Here is a 15,760-nt window from a genome sequence, read left to right as displayed (position 1 = left end):
AAGGGCTGAGGTTAAATCGCACATGTCGAAAGAGAACATGGAAAATATTTACATGTCCTATTAACAATGGTTTCAAAGAAAAGGAAGAAGGAAAAGAAGCTAATAAGCCAAACCTTCCAAGAGAAAAACAAACAGCTTTATGGCAATTGCAATGATCCACAACATGGAATTAGGTTGTGTGTTTTCGTCATCTGCCCCACAAGTGACAGCCTTACAGCCCACCAGCACTGTAAAGATGAAGTCAAATGCAGCTCTGATCAGAAAGCTATCAACAAGCAGCAGGCTATGGGTTTTGCTATACTGACTGCCACCACACGTAAGGGAGTCAAATCCAGTTTGCCCAGACAGAGCCCAAACAGTCAGCGTACTGCAACACTTCCATACTTCTGAGGACCATGAATCATCCTGTTCTTCCCTGTACTCCTCCCACACGCAGAGCCTCCAAGGAGGCGGCTCATCCCTCCCTGCGAGGAAGGCCACAGGGAGCTTCCCTCGGGAGCACGTGCAAGGCTGCTGCGCAACCGGCCCTGCTGCGGCAAGACCCAGCGCGGAGCCAGCCTGGGAGCCGGGAGCGCAGCCCGGAGCAGCGCTGCCACCAAGCCCTGCACGGCTGCACGGCACCTGCACACCAGCTTACTGCAGCCCGCTGCACGCAGGGGAACGCTAAGCAGGAAAACTACCTCTTTTCTGCTGGATTATGCTTTTTATGTTCTTCGGGGGAAAAAAAATAAAAAATAAGAAGTATAGTTCATAGCTCAAAACACACAAGCTTTCCAATAATGTTTATCATGCCAAACTCAGCAATTCTGTTGCTTGTTGAAAACAATTCCAGATCACTGGAAAGTGTTTCTGCAACTATAACTGCGCAGTGAAAGGGATCAGCCAATGGCCTTTTTTAATTCTCAAAAATAGAACATACCATACAATCATGACAAAATAACTGTGCTAATACTAGCAATTTACCTTTCTTCTAATGCAGTCACAGCCTCTTGTCTAAACACGTCTGTAAATCAGTCAGGAATTGGTTTAATAAGCTGCGAGATCAGAAGAGACTGTGGAACTGCCTAACCCTGCACAGGAACAGCACCAACTCAGACAGAGAATTATTGGAAAATAAGGTGTTCTCCCAGGCTTTAGCAGGTGGATTAAGCAGGGTTTGAACTCAGAGCAGGGATTAGAAGAGACAAGTATTTTAGCCACGTAAGAGCCACTATCATAAAACAACATCAATTAGGCAGCTCCCATTGGGAGCTCCCAAATTAGGGATTAGGCAGCTCCCATTGGGCCCCTATTCCATTTTTTCTTTCATATCTTTCATAGCCTCCAATGTGGCTAATCATGAATCACTAATCCAGAATGGAAGTGCATTAGCATTAAGAGAAGGTAAAGTTAAGTTATTTTTAGGCTGTTTGTAGGTATGTAAACGACACTTCAACCCAAGGAGAGGTGATGCATTCTTACTTCCAGGCTTCTAATAAAAGTAGGCTTGACTGTACATAGACTATTGGATTGGGAATTCAAAAAGTAACATCAGAAGCAGATAAGACGTTGGAGCATGATGGGAAAAGGACATAACAATCCACTTAATATGGATCTTTTAAAATAAACATTTCCAAATATCCCTTCAGAAAATGCTTTAATTGGAAGAGTATTTGGTTCTGCAACACTTAAGTAATTCAGAAATGTTGCTCCTGGAAAACAATTTATAAAGTCTGCTTCTTTAATTTTGTGGGAAGGAACATTTTTGGCAGGCAGAAGGATGCTGGGGGTTTAGGGAGAGTTTTTCAGTCATTGAGCTGGTGAAAAACACCCTGCTTTGAGAAGGATCAGTTCGTTGGGTTCATTTTTGCTTTCCAAAGGCTAGTCCCTACTCAAGGGAGTTCTGAATTTCAGGGTTCTGTTGAGCTTTAGGAAATGCCTGATTTTTATTTATTTATTTTTTAATATATAGTGTCGTAAAGAAGAGAAAATGAATGATTCCAGCCTTATGGTGACAGACTGAACAAGTAACTTGTGACCCACTAATGGAATAACTGATCTAGCAAGTCTTTTTCCATCTGTCACTTCTATGACTCCTGCATTTCCCACGTAATGGAATTGAAATGTTCCATCTTGCTGTCATACAATAAGAACATAAGCCATAAATGAGTTTGTTAGCTCTTTGGGGAGCTAATTTAAGACTTTGTGCTGAAGACTTGCATTAATCCATTCTCTTTGAGAAAGCTTCTTATATGACACAAATAGAAAAATATTCTCTCCTGGATATAAAACAGTGTCATTTAAATCAGATGTATCAGAATGAAACAGCAGTAATTAATCTTTCATAGTTTCTTATTCTACTTATCCTTGAATGGATTTCTCAGCGAGTTCATCATTTCCCAGCTGTCTTCTCTTCAGTGAAGTACCTCGTTAATACTTAGGCATAACACTACAGCTGAAGTAAACAGTCATTTCAATTCTAGCTGACATGTATACATTAACTTATATGAAACAAAGTTGTCACATTCCTCTCTACAATACACATTTAACATTAAGAAGGCAAAGTCCTTGGTATTGGGAAAGGGAAGAGGGAAATTAGCTTCCACCAAAAATACTGTCAGACTACACTTATTGAGAGGTTCAACTTATCTAAAGGCATTTAGGTTTTTAAGGGCTGAGAAATAACAGTAGCTTGCTATACACTTCCCTAGTCCACTTAAAGTGACAGACAGAGAGAAATTAAAGGATATTTCAGGGCCTGAACTTTTGCACTGGGGTCTGATTGATCACTGACAGCCTTAGCATTTATTTAAAAATAAGCAGACACATACCATAGATTGGGAAACAAAAGAAGTACCCTGAGTGAACAAGCTACCATGAAGGATACGACAAAAGCTGTGAAGGGAGAACACGATAAGCAACGTTTCAGAGCAGCACGACAGAACATGCACACCGCCAGCCAGGGTTTGCGGGGGACAGCACCTTACTAACGATTTGCGAGGCACCCGTTGTAGCTGTATTTGTTCACACTACATAAATAAGAGGAAAATGAAGAGACAGGCCACCACCTGCAATGCTGCCAGCACAGGTGTCACTTCCATGGGTCCCTCTGCATCCGCCCAGGAGCAGCGAGCTCCACCGCGCTGCGCGGACCTGCCTTGGTTCCCACTACAACCCGCGGAGACTTCCATTCTTGCTCAAGAGTCAAGTTCTTATCCTGGCACCTGGAATTGGTGCTGGGGCAAATGGACGAGGCTCTATTTCACCTACAGAATGACTTATTTCACTGGGACAAGGTGCCAGTTCCCTTCATTGAAATATTTTCCTCTTTCAGCTCATCGCACCAAAAATCAAATTGTGAAGCCATTTTTCTGTTACCTTACCAGGAAGGACTAGCAGATTTTACTGAAATAAAATGAGAGTTGTTGATGATAAAAATGCTAATTCAATAGCAGAAAATAGCAGATGAGAGACACCTCAATCAAGTCAAACTTAAAGTAGTCCAGAAAGAGTCAGCTCTTCCATTCTCTCCAGTCAAGACTTTTTGCAAGTTTAATTCCAAACTCAGGACTGTTCACAGATGCCCTGTAATGTAGAAGTTACTTGGGAAAGGACAAAGCTAAGATCATGCTGTGTAATCCTATATATTTTGAAATCTTTGTCTCATTCTTACAAGCATCTTGGCTGAGAACCATTATTTTGCAAAAGCCAGATGCACTAAATCTCGCAGCAGGCTTGCATACACTCCCAGAGTTGTTTTTCCTCAAGAGGAAAACACTGTAAGATTTAGTAAACAAGCACTCTGCAAGCTGCAAATGCCACGCAGTTTTGCCTCCTAATTCACTCACACAGAACTAAAATTAATTGGAGACACCAGCTCTTGCTCACCAAAGCATTAGCTGCTTTGGACAAGGCAAAAATGGGTTAAGTGGGGTTTTCTTGTTCAAAATACAGGTTAAAAAAAAATAAAGGGAGATTTCTGTGTTCCTTAGCTTTCCGTGTTCCTTAGCTTTCCTTCTGATATGAACAAGGACAGTGCTGCCCAACAGCACCTTTTTCTTGGTATCTTGTAGATAAATATTGTTTAGGGCAAAAGCTGGAGGAATTTGGTGCAAAGAGAAGAATTCCCCCAAACGTTAGAAAAGGCTGAGTCAGGAGTTGATATTTACAGTTCAGACTCTTCTGGAACAAACAGTCTTTCTATGCCCACTGTAGCAAAAGGGCAAGTGATTCACTAGGAGGACCAGCCTGAAACAAAGTCATCAGGACCTTCAGCTGAGACCCAGAAGTGGAGGTTCACTCAGCAGCCTGCCAGACAGTGAGGTCCACATTAAAAGCTCATTGCAGCTGAGGAAGATTTCTTACAGCAGCCAGTAGCTCAGAAACCAGACAAATTCCTCTTCATTTTTCAGAAAATCCTAACTTTCCTTGCCCACATCAGTAAGGAGACATCAGTAAGGTCAGCTACAACTTGACCACAGCTCCAGGTGACTCCAGCCTCCTCCCACTGGTCTCCATTTCTTCCTCAGTGCTGATTTTCCCTCCTGTTTGAGACTTTTCTTTGGTCATTTTATTTGCGTTTAAAACATTCCAGGATTGCAATCATTCCACATTTTTGCCTTGAAGACATTTAAAAACAAAGACACATTAATAAGTTTCATACTCAAATGGGTTATATGAGGAAATTATGGGGAAAAGTGTAGCAGCAATGCAAAATAAATGCTATGTGAAAAATCCACTGGGTAAGACTGTCAGTTTTCTACGAATATCCCCAAATCATTCTTTAAAGTAACACTTTTATCCAGCAGCCACTCACAACTGGGGAGTTTATAGGTCTATTACAAGCCTGCCAAGAACACTCTGGTCACAGTCAAATCCAAACAACCTCTGAGAAAAAAATTCACATAGGGACAAAAAAAGTAATTTTCATTTTGAAGGTATTTAGAGGTAGGAGAAAACTAACTTTCAGTCCATAACTGACAATTAGCATCTCCTATCCTACAAATCAATATTTTCCAAGATAAAAATCAGATAAGGCTCTTGCTTATGGCTGCAGGTGATCAATTTGAAGGAGAATCCATTTGCAAATCTAAAAATCTAACTTTAAATCAGCTTATAAATCACAGGCTTCAGTGTAATTATTCAAGGACATCAGAGAAGCAATATTTTTGACTCAAACCTGTAGTTTTTAGTACAATTTTGTATACAAAAAAAAAAACCACACACACAAAGAGGACAGGCACTGATTTAGCCAAAGGATAAATTCAAATCACCACCCAGTAAAGAAGTGGGGCAATGTAACCTCCACGTTTCTGCTGTTGCTTTTGGCACCCACCTCCATCCCGCACTCACTGTAACAAGAGCTGTGTGTGATCTGCACTTCAGCGATATCCTCCAGACGCAGGAGCTGGGAGAGGCCGATATCCTCCAGACGCAGGAGCTGGGAGAGGCTCACCCAAATAAAGGAGCTTTACACAGATTGCTGCCATCCTGAAGAACTTTACCCATTAGTCTGATCCACAGTTGGCTTGAAGCACAATCATACTTTGCTCTTTCAGCTGAGTTGGACCAGACTTTGGTATCTTCTACGGTGTCTATCACCAAACGACATGGTAGTTATCTCAGGTAGGTCATTCTGCTTTTGCAGGAGCCCTCACTCTTCGCCTAGCTCAGAATCTGCCAGCAACAATTTTTGCCACTGTCATTTCCCATGCAGGTTGACAGTCTTGGGGTTTTATGCCTGCTACTCATGTCAGGCCATTGCACTCGGTGACATTTATACTGGACTCACTTCAGGCTCAGTGACTCTTGCAAGGTAAATTAGATCACAGGAAATAAGCTAAAGAGCTCAGCGAAAAAACGCATGAACAATCCCACTGTCAGAGCTGTTCCCCCACAGTGAAAGGGAAAGGAGAGCAGGTGGGTGGAGATCAGAAGCAAACATGAACACCCAGTGGACATCATCCTGCTGTCACGCGCTCGTGTGACTTGCTGCGTTGATTCTGCGAGTGGTGCGTGTGGGGAGTGGGTGAAGAGTTTTGGAAAATAATCCTGTGAAAACTGTTGAACGCATCAACAAAAGCAGAGAAATCCTGGAAGCCCTGGAAACTTTTACATAAACCTGAATGCATTGAAAGGCAGGGGGAAGTGACAGGGGGGAAGCCTCTGGACTGAATTCCACCTTTTTCTGAAAATTACTGGCCACAAGATCTTTGCAAACATATAGCCAGGAAGTAAACTCCTTAGACATGTATCTGGAAGTAGAAGTTCCTATCTATCTGAGAAGCTGAAAGCTGATGAAATCCCATGAATTCAGAGCATACAGATCAAGGCTATAGTTTCCACTTCCATGGAAAGGCACCCTCCATACATGTTGTCACCAAAAGCAATATGACAGCACAAAGAAAGGCAGCACTTAAGGTAAGTGCAATACTCTAGACCACTTGCCAAAATGATCTACAAGGTTTTTGGAGCCTAAGTCCCCATTTTCAGAAATTATTTTGACCTTCAACTTCTTTATCAACTTGCAAAAAAAGCATTTATCAAATGCTTTAAGTCACATTAGGACATCAGTGGGACAGCAAAATATCACTAAAGAATAAGCAGGGCCTGGAGTTAGAATTGGCAAGGTCTGAAGTTAGAATTTTTAACACCAAAGGAACACGTGGAAAAAAATGGACCAGGTTTCATCTAAGGCACGCTAGATTTTTGAAGTATATCATCCCCATTAATTTTCCTCATTTATGCATTGTCATTTCTTTTCATTGGCTACAAACTTGTGAACCAAACAAAAATGGACTTTTATTTAGTATTATATTCTTTGAGAAAAGCTTATTTTTCCATCTTGCTCAATTTCCTAACTGCAACAAAACCCAATTAATGACCAAATCGGTGCCAAAATAAAGAGCTTTTTTTTCTTTTTTTTTTTTTTTTTTTTTTTTTTTTGGTAGAAAAACCTGTGAAGTGCTTCAAGTAACTGCAAAGGGGTTTGCCCACAACTCAAAACAGAGACTTGCAGCTACATTTTCCTCTCAAAGGAATTATCAGAGGGAGTGCCAGATTCTAGGGACCCTTCAGAAGCTGACAGAAAAGGAGACCACCAGAGGAAAAATAATCAATATTGTTCTTTAGCAACATGCCCGCCCTTCCGGCCATTGCAACACAAGCAACTGTGCGACTCTCCACAAGACATGACATATTCACACTGTTAGTGATGCTCCTCCTGTCTCGGGGGAGTTGCTTTTTTATTTATTTCTGAGGCCTTTGCAAAAACAAATATTTGTTCTCATTTTGCACATCTTGAACACCAATTCCCAACTCCTTTGCTAGGAAAACATGTTCTAGTGCCTGCTCTTTTGTACGAGTAATTTCTACATTAATCTACTTTCTTTTCCCCACATGACTGGATTAAAGTTTTATGGGGCCCAGGGTAAAGCCAAACAATAGGAACAATCTTACTGTCATCGTCACCAAGTTTCACAGAGATTCTAGTCTTATGTTTTCCTCATTCCATCCGTCCCCCCCTCCTTTACGCAATTAATTTCTCTCCTTGCTGTCCCTCAGTCTGAGGTCTTCCCTGCTGCTCACATGAAAGAGGGTAAGTTACTGCCTGTTGAAAGCTTCAGCTGAACTGCAGCCAGGTCAAGCTGAGGTTATATAAAAGTCTAAAGGCAACTTTTTTAGGTCACTTTCTCAGCGACGCAGATTACAAGTGCTTCCGTAAGCAAACTGCACTTAACACTCTGGGGGACAGCCTATACTCAAGTAATACGATGTCGGTAGATAGTTTCTAAGCACATTTCTATCACGTGCGCCCTGAAAGGACACGCAGACCTCGTATCATTCCCAGACTACCTATATAACCTTGCATTTACCTACACTTACGCATAGACAGGAAGAAATTTCAAAGCAGCTATTTTTCCTAAAATAATTTTATAACAAAAGACTTCCCTTATTATTGCTTTATGGAAATGATCTAATCTTTGAAGTGACAGACAAAACTAAAAGCCTCATCATTCTAAGTGTTATGCTCTATATCTATATTGTATATGCTTCTTTATGACTCCTAAGAGAATTTCATGCAACAGCTCTCACGATTTTAAGGAAGTGCCAGTACACAAAAGGTGCCTGCTTTGTTTCCCCCCACTAAGTAGAGTGACCAGCACAATATTTTTGGTTGAACATTCTTGTGACTGGAGACTTATCTGAACATTTGAGGCTTGAGGCCTCTCGGGAACTCTAGGGAATGCATTCAGCTTTGTTGCAAACATGTGTCTTTGCTCATAGCTGCAATAAATTAAGCTGAGCCTACGACTGTAGGCATGAATGAACCAGAAGAGAGCAGCAAAATTGCCCATCTCTGCTATTAGCTGCAAAACTGATTCTTCTGAGCACATTGCTACATAGTAAGCTGCATAATCCCTTACTGTACAGCTACAGAGATGTTCTTCTACAGAACTTGTTCATAATATTATTACAGCACTTTATTCCTTTAAGGTGCAGCTTCCCAGTACAAGCCCTGCCATACATCCCTCCCTGCTTTGTGCTGGGCTTTTCAGGTAAATCTCATCTCACAAATAACGCAAGATAAAGTGACTTGCATCATGTACCTAGCCACAGTCCCTAGTAAAGTCTTAGCAATGAGTTCCACGACAAGACAACTAAGCTCTGAGAAATAAACACTTTGCTCACAGAAAGAGAAACCCAAAGCAGAACACAAGCGACATGAAAAAGAACATCCTGCCACTTGACCACGAGGCCAAAAAAAGAAGACAAACAAACAAACAGGCAGCCACCATGCCCACCCCCTCCGGCTCGCTGCTCCCGCTAGATTAACGGTATCACTTCCAGGGGTTTCCTCAGCACCGTATCCTATGCAAACACTTAGAAAGGAAGGGGCAACAATAAACAGTGCCAGTGACTCAGATTGTCACTGGGGATCACAGCCAGGGGTGTTGAGAACAACTGGCTATTCCAGCCCCCTAAGGCTCCCCACTCCAGCAGGGACACAGTTACTCATGTGGCAGGCACAGCCAAATGACACTGTTCAGATGGACCTAGGCAAGCTGCTGAACACACAATGCAGAATTAGCTGCCTGCAGAAGATCCAGTTCCTTTCCAGACCTGGGATAGCAGCTAATTTTTGTTCAAAAAAAAAAAAAAAAAAACACCCTTAACCAAAATGCAAGACATTAGGCACAACATTTAAAGCATTTCAAAGAATAATAATTAAAAAGACACCCCTACCTCTATACCAATGCAAAAGAAAGAAGCCCCAGCCCTGAGAGGCACTCCAGGCCCACACTGAGGCCTTGGTCCCTGTCCCTGCTTCATCACCCCACTCCAGGCACCTGGATGAGCTCAGGGCATCACATAACACAGCTCAGCTGAAACCCTCTCACCCCACCAAGGCTAAAAGCAGGGCCTCTGCAAACTGTTTTTAAAGCAGTTCCTTAAAGAAATAGTACAACCAACTATATTCTTTTCTCTACTGACTTTTGACCAAAATGAGCAAACAGGCTCTGTCTGGGCGGATGTGTAAAAACATTTACTAACAGATGTTTTTTGAAACGTTTTGAGTTCCTAACAGCATGCTACATTGGTAAGCTGCACGTACTTGGTGACTCGGTTTGTGCTATGGTCCTCGTTGAAGAGATGGGCAAATTAAGGTAGGGATCACAGGGACAATGCTCCTGCCTTTCCTCATACCGGGCACTCAGGGAAGGGCAAGGCCTGGAGCGCCCACCCTGAATCCGCCGAGCCCTTCCCGAGCCATCCCATGGATGGCCTGTCCCCTGCCTTTTTCCTGCGCAGCTCCTAATTTCTCACTTCCTACTTGTCTCCGTAGCTGTTCACCTCTCTGTAGCAAAACGCCTGTGGGCTTTTTGTTGTTAGACAAGTTTACATTTTAATAATTGCCTATGCAGAATTACCCAAGCTGGGAAGGCAAAGAATTAAGTACAAAACCGACATTCCAAAACTGGGTAAGCTTCCCACTGTAGGAACAACAATGGTAATTAAAGAGGAGTTTTGCAATTAAAATAATGTTTTAACTGAGAAGAAAATACCTTTTTCTGAGAAGAAAATAAATGAAAATACTGTTGGTGTCGCTAACATTCTTGCATCATGAAACAACTGCAAGCTGATGTTCTTAAAGCACCATTTATAGGGGGAAAAAAACTAAGCCAACAGGCTTTAAAAGCAATGAATTACCATAAATGAGTTCACATTCCTCCTGTAAATATATCAATGCATGCATTATAAATACTGTCAAAATTTCCCTTTTGTGGTTACCGGTGGCATGCAAATTAAAAACCCCAGAACCTTTCTACGCATACTTTCTGCATTTCAGTTGCATGCATGTAGTTAAACGTTAACCTATTAATATACTTTAACCTATTAATATACTCAATATCTTGTTTATATATTAAGACTTTCAGGACACACTATGTCGGGTTTTTTTTCTTAATAAAGAAAACTTCTAATGTTGCCTTTCTGTTAGAATAAGATGTGGCTGACAGGCTGTTCCTCTTCTGCTATGGACATCAGTAAAGAGGGAAAAGGCAGTTTTGGGTGACAATTCACTTGACCCAGGATCATGTATGAAAAACATGCAGATAGTGATACTGTCAATACCAACTAGCCTAGGGCCAGGACCCAAAATCACTGTCCTATTTGATAGAGCAATATCAGCTTAATATCACGTTCTGACTTGTTAAAATGAATCCTCTTTCACAACCTTATGGTCATACATGTTTGGGTGCAAAAACATACACATAATTCCTTGTCTTTGTTTAGGTTCATAACGGTGCTCATACAGCTTCATATATTTAGTTGCTTACTTTTAAAATACAGAGACACAAGCTGCTCAGAGAACCTCCCCACAAATATGCCTTTCCTGAACATATCGTAGGCAGTGGGGTTTGGATTTATGTTTTTTTCCCTCCAGTCTACATGGGTTACCTGACCTCAAATAACATCTTCCAACAAAGAAAAATGAAGGAGGGAAGGGAAATGCCTCTTTTTTCATGCCAATCACACATTCCATTGCCTGTTTCATTTCTGTCTTCTGAAAGGTCTGATTAAACATGATTTCCTACTTGTTCGCAGATGGGTTATTTTGCATGGAGTATTGCTGGCTTAGAAATAAACATCTTGTCAAACATAAAGCAACACAGACTGATTTATTCAGCAATATGGGGGTTGTTTCTAGCATGTGATGAACTGAAAAGCTACACATTGATTTATTAACCTCAGAAACTAAATGTCTTCCCGATTTTCATCATTCTTGTCTATTTTTAACTAAAAGCAAAATAATGTTTATCTCTGAGGATATATACTTTATTAAATGCAATATATACATACTTGATCCACTTATATTTCCACGGGTGAACTGGAGGCTGTATGTTAGCCCTGCTTTGCACTTACTGTTCTGCAGTATGTTTTAGCAGCTCTGGTTCTGTGGCAGCTACATGTTAAATAATGCTTTCCTCTCAACATGGCAAAAGAAAAGGCTGTTCATGCCACCAACCCAGTACTTTATTTCAGTAGGACATGGACATGGAGGACATGGAGCATATTTGTAGGAAAAGCCATAAGAGGAAAACATATGTACTGGAAGCCAAGCAGTGCCTAGGGTTGTTTCTCTATAAGTAAATTCAGTGATAAGAGACAACAGCAGGATGGCACAATTAAAAATCGTCCAAAAAGAAAAAGCACTTTGCATTAAGAGCAACGGTTCTTAAATCTGTACATGCTTGTAAATATGAACAAGGACACTGTATGTATGTGAATGAGGATACATGCATGAAAGCCAGCAAACTACAGGAGTATCTATCTAGTGTCATGACTGATGAATAAGCTCTTGAATAAGTGCATTTAGCACCTCTCTGCACAGGGAATGACAGGTACGTAAAGGTCCTAAGAAAAAAATGCAGTTGGTAGCCTCAATTCTTGACATTCTTTGCTTGTGAAAAACACTAAGCTGCCATCATGGCATGGGGCAATCCTTTATCTGGCCACTGAAATAGAACTGAAAAAAAAAAAATTAAAAAACACTGGTTTGTGGCTATTTGGCTCAACTTAAGGTCATAAGAGAGAGCATTTGCCTAAGTGGCACTAAAGCCACTGCTGCCCTGCGCCAGCTAGACATGCACCAGCTGGGCAGGAGACGGTGCTGGTTAGGGCTAGGCCTGAGCTGCTGAGCACGGCTGCACTGCTGTGCATTCGCTTCAGACGCCGTGCCAAGGCATAGGAGAGCATGCCTTTGCAGACACAGGCACTCAAATTACATCCTGATGTTTCCAAATAGGTTTATATGCTCAAAGTTTTCCAAAGAGCCTTAAAGTTTGGCTGTCTTCATCAGTGCAGAAAACCAGGCTTGTTCTTAGCAGGCATCTCACTTTGGCTGCTACATCTAAGGCTGCTTTGCGGGAACACAAAACTCCAAGTGGCTGTTTTCAAAAATGCTGCTGTCAAAACCTTCTCTAATTTCAACCCCACAACTAAATAATAGAACTCATTACAGGTATTTAAAGAATATTCTTGGATATTTCTGTAATAAATGATGCAATATTGCTAATTGTTTCCAGGAAAGAAGATGGGTTTTCCTGGCTTTCCCTGCCCAGGTGTAACAGACCTGGCACAGGCTGCATTTTCAGCCTCCACTTAAATAAGCAAAGTTGGATAAAATCATGTTCAGAGGTGACAAGTTCTACCTTACAAACATCTCATATGCAGAATAACTAGAAATTTGTTACAGTGAAGGCCAAGTCCCCTACACAGGGACAAAAAATCAAACATAAAATGAGAATAATTGTCATGACAGCAAAGCCCATTGACAGGACTTGAGGGTATTGATAGAATGGAGATCAGGGTCATGACAGTACTGCAAAACTAAAGGTAAAATGAATAAATAAGATCACTGGCATGCCAGCATACACTAACAAAATGTTTTATATAATAGATAGCAATAATATCTCTTCATTAAGACTTTTTAAGTCTTCAGTTGGGACACATCCTCCAGTGTTGGGATACATCCTCCAGTGCTAGTTACCATACTTTTTAAAAAGCTAAAGACAAACTTAATGAAGTCCAAAGAGAAGTCATAATTTAGAAAATGTTACTTATGAAGAGAGGTTGAAGAAATTGAGTTTGTTTAGAAGAGTGAAGGGAGAAATGATGACAGGCTTCCATTATGCACAAGACTGCGAGTTATGGGGCAGTATCTCTGTGGCCGCTGAAGGAAGGACAAGAAGAAATCTGACCAATTTGCAATAAGAAAACCATCATTACGAAAGTATTTCTTCAAGTAATGAGGGCTGAGCAAACTGCTCGCATAGACTGTGGAATCTTATTGATCAAAAAGTTGATGAGAGAAGGTTGGGCAACTGCCCTTTGAGATGGTTGTTCTCCTTGAGCCCGGTTTATTGCAGAAGCCTGGGCTAGACAACCCTCTGAGATCTCGGGCTGACTTTTCTACTCTGTTCTCACACACTGATGGTGCCATTCAAGAATCCTGCCCACAATATAGATTTTTTTACAAAACCAACTAACAGCTTGGGTTCTTCTATGCCCTTCGGATGCTGTGTCTCCTATCTCCCCATCCACCCTTGCCCAGCTCTCAGGGACTTCAGCAATCCCAATTCGCCCCTCTTTTGTCTGGGCAAAAGAGAGCAAACACTGGGACTGGCCAAGTGCGGAGGTTTGAAAATAATGGGCAGTGATGGAGCATTTCCCTGGCTGTATCACAGTGATGGGTTCACAGAAAAGCTGACAGCTTCACCTGTGCAATTTTGGGATTATTTCTTTATCCAGCTGCCATTTTTCATGACACTTGTATGTACTTCTTTTCTCTGAGATTTCGGCTCCTTTGTCAAATTTGATTGTGTTTAAGCAATATTCAAAACTGGAAGGGAGAGAGCAATCTGTTGCACAAACACAGACAGACACAGCATATGCCTCATTTCCTTAAGAAATTAGGCAGAAACTTCTAGCCCTAACAACTCCCACACACTCAAACCTGAGATAAAATCATCTGGATGCCTACCTTCCCAAGGCTTAGCAACTATTATGTGATAATCAGACTTAGGTGCTTCTTAAAAAAAAAGAAAATAGAGACTGTAAACCAATATACTAAAAGATGAATTTAAAGCCCAAATGTCCCATAACAATTTCCTAGTGGATTTTCTTAACACAGACTGAAAGCATCCCGAGGCACAACTGTTGCAGAGCAGTTGTGCTTTACTTCTTCTTCGCAGACCAACCCTCCAGCCTGTGAAAAGACCACGAGAATTTTCCCTCACTTAAGATCAAACAGTTTGGTTTCTCTGATGTTACTGAGAGTTGTCAGATGGTCATATTTCACATACTCTGAGCAGCTCTGTTGGAGTGAATGTCGAGGTGACTGGATAGTGAGAGAGATGAGTTTTATTTTTCCAGGGGAGAGGACGGTGTGTGGTTCAACCCCTTGGTTTATTCCCTGGATGCCTCTTCTGTCTCTTTCTCTCCAGANAGGACGGTGTGTGGTTCAACCCCTTGGTTTATTCCCTGGATGCCTCTTCTGTCTCTTTCTCTCCAGAACCCCTTGGTTATGCTCCTTGCGGTGCTATCAGGCAACATTGCAGTATCAAACACACTACAACTCTCTACAAGTTTCCACCTATTCCCAATAGCAATTCTGTGACATAATTTAGGACTCAACCTTCCCCAGCTCAGTATATGTACTCAGTATATGAGATTTGAATTCAGAAGACGTGAGTCCCAGTGGGCTGCGCTTTAGATTGAGCACTGTAGCAATCACATCCTAAGGATTTTTTTTTCATGCCAGTAGTCCTTATTTATGTGAGCAAGTCAACAGTGCTGATGATGTATATGAAAATACAGGGGTAAGTAAGTATTTGCAGTATTCAGCACTGCTGTTAAGAGTCTGGGATAAAGAAAAGGCTAAATGTAATTTGAAATTGGAAGAAATATCCTCATATTTTATATGCACTTTGTATCTCATTTCCACTAGACAGCAGCATCCATGTGATTCTCAACTGTGGTGTCTCGAGGACTCTGAGACATAAACTTCATGGATTACTTCATGCGCAAAATAATCTCTTGGCAAGACTTCTTGCTTCCCTGACTCCAAGACACTGTTTGCAAGGAAAGCTTGTGAATAGCTACGTCGGGCAAGTGGGTTATTCCGTGTCGTCCCCAACACGAAGCAAGCCCTTGCAGCCTGGGTTTGCTGGAAGCAGGTACTCTGGACGTGCACACCAGGAGCTGCCACCTCCAAACACTGCAGCTGCCTGCGCGAAACACGCACGTGACTTGAAGCCTTTGCTTTTTATATCCCAGCTCGGCAGTGAGGTTCAGTGTCTGCCTCAGCTGGTTAATCTGCACCAAATTCACAGCACAGGTGAACTGTAATAGAGGATGCTCTATCAGCTCTTGTGAAAGCAGAAAAAAACAGATGGGTGACGTGACAACATGGAGAGGATTTAGGAAATGACAACACTGGATTTTTATTTCTATATTCCAGCCCCTTCCAGACACTGCAATTTAAGCAACTGGTATTTAATAAACTCAGAGCAGTCGCATCACTTCCTAGAACCCTGTTCAGCTTCCTTCTCAGGGTGCATCCGTTCATTCCTGGCCTCTGTTAGTTATTCCAAACGCATATCTTCCCCGCTGCGTAATGACAGCACAGTCATTTCGGTAATATACGTTATTCACTCGCTCTCTCTCATGACTCCCAGCAACAGCCAAACTATGTATTGCACAGATCTTTCAATGC

Source organism: Nothoprocta perdicaria, unplaced genomic scaffold (genome assembly GCF_003342845.1).
Source record: "Nothoprocta perdicaria isolate Ctin4 unplaced genomic scaffold, notPer1 scaffold_8, whole genome shotgun sequence".
Taxonomy (NCBI): Eukaryota; Metazoa; Chordata; class Aves; order Tinamiformes; family Tinamidae; genus Nothoprocta; species Nothoprocta perdicaria.
This window is presented reverse-complemented; position numbering follows the sequence as displayed.